This window comes from Lathyrus oleraceus, chromosome 6 (genome assembly GCF_024323335.1).
Source record: "Lathyrus oleraceus cultivar Zhongwan6 chromosome 6, CAAS_Psat_ZW6_1.0, whole genome shotgun sequence".
Taxonomy (NCBI): Eukaryota; Viridiplantae; Streptophyta; class Magnoliopsida; order Fabales; family Fabaceae; genus Lathyrus; species Lathyrus oleraceus.
The window spans coordinates 253,673,220-253,679,343 of record NC_066584.1 but is presented as its reverse complement, the minus strand read 5'-3'; positions in this window follow the sequence as shown (position 1 = coordinate 253,679,343).

The window sequence follows — 6,124 nt, the reverse complement described above, 5'->3', positions numbered from 1 at the left end:
TGGTCGAAAAGAGCATGCAATATACTACCTTAGCAAAAAGTTTACCGACTGTGAAACAAGATACTCACTGCTTGAGAAAACTTGTTGTGCTTTGGCTTGGGCTGCTCGCCGACTAAGACAGTATATGTTGAATCATACCACTTTATTGATTTCTAAGATGGATCCTATCAAATATATATTTGAGAAACCTGCTCTCTCCGGAAGAATAGCAAGATGGCAGATGATTTTAACAGAGTATGATATCCAGTATACTACCCAGAAAGCAATCAAAGGAAGCGTGTTAGCTGATCATTTGGCTCATCAAGCAGTTGATGATTACCAATCTATGAATTTTGAGTTCCCTGATGAGGATGTTATGCTTGTTACTGATTATGAAGAACCTGGACCGGATGAAGGACCCGAACTGGGATCCCGATGGACTATGGTTTTTGATGGATCTTCTAATGCATTGGGCAATGGTGTTGGTGTTGTAATTATTTCTCCCAAGGTTTCCATACGCCTTTCACTGCTAGACTATGTTTTGATTGTACCAATAATATGGCTGAGTATGAAGCATGTATTTTGGGACTCAGAGCTGCTATAGACCTGAGAATCAAGTTTTTGAGTGTGTACGGAGACTCAGCCTTAGTAATCAGTCAGATCAAAGGAGAATGGGACACTAAACATCCGAATCTCATCCCTTATCGAGAGCGGGTGTTGACATTAATCCCATACTTTGAAGAGATTACATTCGAACATATTCCACGAGAAGAGAATCAGTTGGCAGACGCATTGGCTACCATGTCATCTATGTTCAGAGTCAGATGGGACAATGAAGCTCCCATGATCACCATTGAACGATTAGATGAACCAGCATATTGTTATGAACTTAATGCTGATGAAGTAGAAGAGAAACCTTGGTTCCACGAAGTAAAAAGATATTTAGAAACTCAGGAATACCCTGAAGGGGCATCCATCAATGACAGAAAATTTCTGAGGAAGTTCTCCGCTAAATTCTTTTTGAGTAATGGAGTATTATACAAACGTAATCATGATTCGACTTTGCTTCGCTGTGTGGATAAAAAGGAAGCAGAAAAGATTATGGAAGACATGCATGACGGTATTTTTGGGACTCATTCTAGTGGACATACGATGGCCAAGAAGATTCTGAGATCAGGGTATTATTGGTCTACCATGGAAGCTGATTGCCACCATCACTCCAGAACTTGTCACAAGTGCCAGATCTATGCGGACAAAGTACATGTACCTCCTGCTCCATTGAACGTGTTGACAGCCCCTTGGCCCTTTGCAATGTGGGGCATTGATATGATTGGAGAGATTAAACCTACTGCTTCTAATGGACATCGTTTCATTCTTGTTGCTATTGATTACTTTACGAAGTGGGTAGAGGCAGCCTCATTTGCTTCTGTCACCAAGAATGTGGTGGCACGGTTCATCAAGAATAGTCTTATTTGTCGGTATGGCATCCCTGAAAGAGTTATCACTGATAATGGTACTAATTTGAACAACAAGATGATTACTGAACTCTGCACGCAGTTCAAAATAAAACACCATAACTCTTCTCCGTACCGGCCAAAGATGAATGGCGCCGTAGAAGCTGCTAATAAGAATATTAAGAAGATTATACAAAAGATGACAGTAACATACAAAGACTGGCATGAGATGTTACCATTTGCTCTTCATGGTTATCGCACTTCAGTACGCACTTCGACAGGGGAAACTCCTTTCTCTTTAGTCTACGGAATGGAAGCCGTTTTACCAGTGGAAGTTCAGATTCCCTCTCTAAGAATTATGAAAGATGCAGGCTTAGATGAAGATGAATGGATTCAGACTCGACTCGATCAGATAAATTTGATTGATGAAAAGAGACTTGCGGCTGTTTGTCATGGACAGATATATCAGAAGCGCATGACCCAGGCATTTAATAAAAAAGTCAAGAGACAGGTGTATCAAATTGGCGACTTGGTGATAAAGCGTATCATTCTACCACAAGGTGATCCTAGAGGCAAATGGACTCCCACATACGAAGGGCCATTTGTAGTTAAGAAGGTATTCTCTGGTGGAGCCATGATGCTTGCTACAATGGATGGCGAAGATTTCCCGCATCCCGTGAACGCGGACATAGTTAAAAAATACTACGCATAAAAGAGACCCGCTAGGTCGACATATCTAGGCAAAAGTAAGGGCATCCCGGCGAACCAAAAGGGTTCGGGCAAAAATTAGGGATAAACATATAAAAATGTACACCCGGCAAGTCGAAAACCTGAAAAGGCGGCTTGGGCAAAAAGGGTATCCTGGTGGACTGAAAACCTGAAAAGGCGGTCCAGGCAAAAATTAGGGATTAAAGCGTATGACTATGTCCCGTTCTCGGTCAGCTTCACCAAAGTCAAAGAGACTGAACAAGCCAATCACTTCTATCCGACAGCAAGAGATGAGATGCTTGAAGACATAATAGCAGTAGTAGAATTAAAATCAATAGGACTTTTTTTTCATAGCTGTTTTTTTCTTTGCTTTCTTGACAATTTCCTCTTACTAGGATTTCTGTCTCCTTGTATTAAAATTGCTTGTTTATAGGCCCTCTTTTAAAATCAATACAATTTTATTTCCAAAAAGATACTTTTGTTTTACTTTCTCCATTTTGTTTGCATAAACGTCCATTGATTTAATTCGAATTAATATATGCATTTGAATATGATTGATGTTTACCGAAAATACATGCATAAAATAGAAATAGCAATTACTAAAAGACTTTAGGATCAAGGATAAGGTTTAACCATGCGTTCTAACAAATCCGGTTGCAAATCCTATTCCCCAGCAAAACCAGTTATTCCCAGAAGAAATTGGCACTACTAGACAGACTGGTCATCTCTTTTATCCCCAGTCAGGTTCTGTTGAATATTTCTACCATCAGACAGAAATCAAATATCCCCAGCTAAGAAAGGGTCATCAATACAAATATCTCCAACCAGAATATCGGGATTTATTTTCCCATGGCAAAAAATTTCAGACGCATAATTCATTCATGCATCATTTCACAGCATATACATGCATGCAATGTTCGCATTTATTTTCAAGAGCATAAAACATCTCATGCATCATGACATGGCATGAGGCTAACTCTTTTTTTCCAAGTTAATTATCCTCCTGATACAGTCAAAATAAAGATTCATTCAGACGGATATCTTTATCGATTACATTCAAGATTCAGATACATCTTTCAGATATAATCCATATGAATATTCATTCTGACAAGCATTCTGATATCCTCCTAATGATGGCATCTTTAAGCCCATCCCAGACATTTATTGCAAATACAACATATACAAATATTATCAGATATAGCCTAACGTACGGCTCATTCTGATTCAGCCTAACGTATGGTTCCTTCAATTGTTCCAATACGGTCTAGCGTACGACCCATTTGGATATTCATCCCCTCAGATACTACCTAGCATACGGTACATTCTGAAATGTAGTCTAGCGTATGACTACCCCTTTTATCATCAGATACAGCCTAATGGACGGCTCATTCTGCTACTCAGATACGATCTAGCGTATGATCCATTCTGATCTTTTATCATCAGATACAGCCTAAAGGACGAATCATTCTGCTACTCAGATACGATCTAGCATATGATCCATTCTGATCTTTTATCCTCAGATACAGCCTAATGGACGGCTCATTCTGCAACTCAGATACGGTCTAGTGTACGACCCAGTCTGGCTCTTCTCATCAGATACTACCTAGCGTACGGTACATTCTGAAATGTAGTCTAGCGTATGATTACTTTTTATCGCTAGATACAGCCTAACGGATGGCTCATTCTACTACTCAGATACGATCTAGCGTACGATCCATTCTGATCTTTATTTCTCCAGATACAGCCTAACGGACGGCTCCCTCTGCTATTCAGATACGGTCTAGCGTATGACCCATTCTGATCCTTATCTCATCAGGTTCAGCTCACCCTAATATCACCTAATGGATGACTCATTATACGGTCTAGCGTACGACCCAGTGTGACACCCATGTCTTCAGATATGGTCTAATGTACGACGCACTCTAAAGCTCTCATCATCAAACTTTCTGGATGGCATCTTTAAGCCCATCTCCATCAAGACTATCTTTTAATTAACAAGTGCAAATTTTTGGGGCATTCTAATTGTTCAATAATCTTCCACCTCCAGATCACGAATGGCGTACATACCATTCTAATTCTCTCGGTTTAAGAATATTGAACAGGGGCAGCTGCCATACCCCAAAATTTGCCTGTTAATTTTTATGATAAATTGATTCATGCATGACATTCATTTCACATTTGCATTCATTCATTAGCATACATTCTCATATAAATTATAAATTTTAATTTATTTATTATGTGATACAGATATAAAAAATAATAATAATTTTGGTTATCTGTATGATATAAATAAATTATATATATAAATAAATAAAATAGTTTTAATTTAATGATAAATAAAAATAGATTTGAATTTTAATTGTATAATTAAAATTTTAAATTAATTTTTTTTGTTAAAGCTCATTAAATTATAATAACTATTTTTTATAATTTAGTGACTCATGTTCCATTTATTCATTATTTATAATAATATTTGTATTTAATAAATATTTAGCAAGGTTAAACCCTAACTCTCCTAAAGTATAGGAAGGGATCCAAATATTTAGCAAGGTTAAACCCTAACTCTCATAAAGTATAGGAAGGGATCCAAATATTTAGCAAGGTTAAACCCTAAAGTATAGGAAGGGATCCAAATATTTAGCAAGGTTAAACCCTAATCCACACCATTATAAATACTTCATATGGCTGCAGCTAGAGAGGGAGGACGAAAAAGAGGAAAGATACAGCAGAAGAAGATACACAAGGCAAGGCAGAAGCAAGAAGATTCACGGACAGGGAAAAGAGAAGCAACCATAAAGCACTCATAGCCTGAATAAGAACAACACACATACAGTGAGCAAGCTAGAAAAATCAAATCCCCAGTAAGTGTTCATTAAGGAATTTGCATCAAGCATGATTACCTTGCAATACTCCTTAATTCATGCATGAATAATATTGGTTTAATATATAATATATATATATATATATATATATATATAATATATCTATATATATATATATATATATATATATAATATATATATATATATATATAATATTATATATATATATATATATATATATATATATTGAGATGATGTATTCATGGTTTGGTGAATGTTGATATTGCTTTATTCAAGTATGCATCTGTTCTTGATATGTCATAGCATGTTGGAGAAATTCTGTTTGCATGATTAAAGAATTATATCTGCCATTTATTATTATTATATGAGTGTTGTTTCTAGCATGATTATGTTTATTTCACATGTTGTTATTACATAATAATGATGATGATATAATGGTGATAATATAAATCCTTGGTTGTCTTTAACATGTATGTGTAAGGTTTGTTTTATCATTATCACTTGCAGTAAAGAGAACTAATACATGAGTAAAATAATATAAGCTTCTTGATTTGTGCATGGCTATTTTTATTATTGCATGATGATTACATATGATATTATTTTATGTGTGTGGTTTGATATAAGATGAAGTTACAGGTTTGTTATATTCACTTGAAAGAAACAACATGAGAAAAAATAAAGTAGCTTGCCGTAAGAGAGAAAGCTGTAACATGCATGGTGGTGTTGTGTCAAAATGGAAAAATCCATGTAGAATTAATATATATTTTAATGAAGGCGAATAAATTACGAATGGACCAACGTGGCTTGTTGGTAGCTCCCCCCTCACTGCAACGTAGAGGTCTTGGATTCGAGCCCCCATGATGTATTTTTTAGCTTTTCAGTGTTTTTACTATGTTTACTCCCTTTCCACTATAATTAATTCACCACTATTTTTCTATTATTCAAAATAGCCCATTTTAATTAATTAAGTGATATATGAAAATTTAATTAATAAACTAGTTTAATTAGGTTTTATTATTTTGTATGCCCTTTTAATTTTGTACTCGTTAATTAAGATTTAGATATTTTATATCCCCTTTTAAATTATGTACCCCCATCCGAAAGCCATGTAATAGCGTAGTCTTATTTTTCGCACTTTAA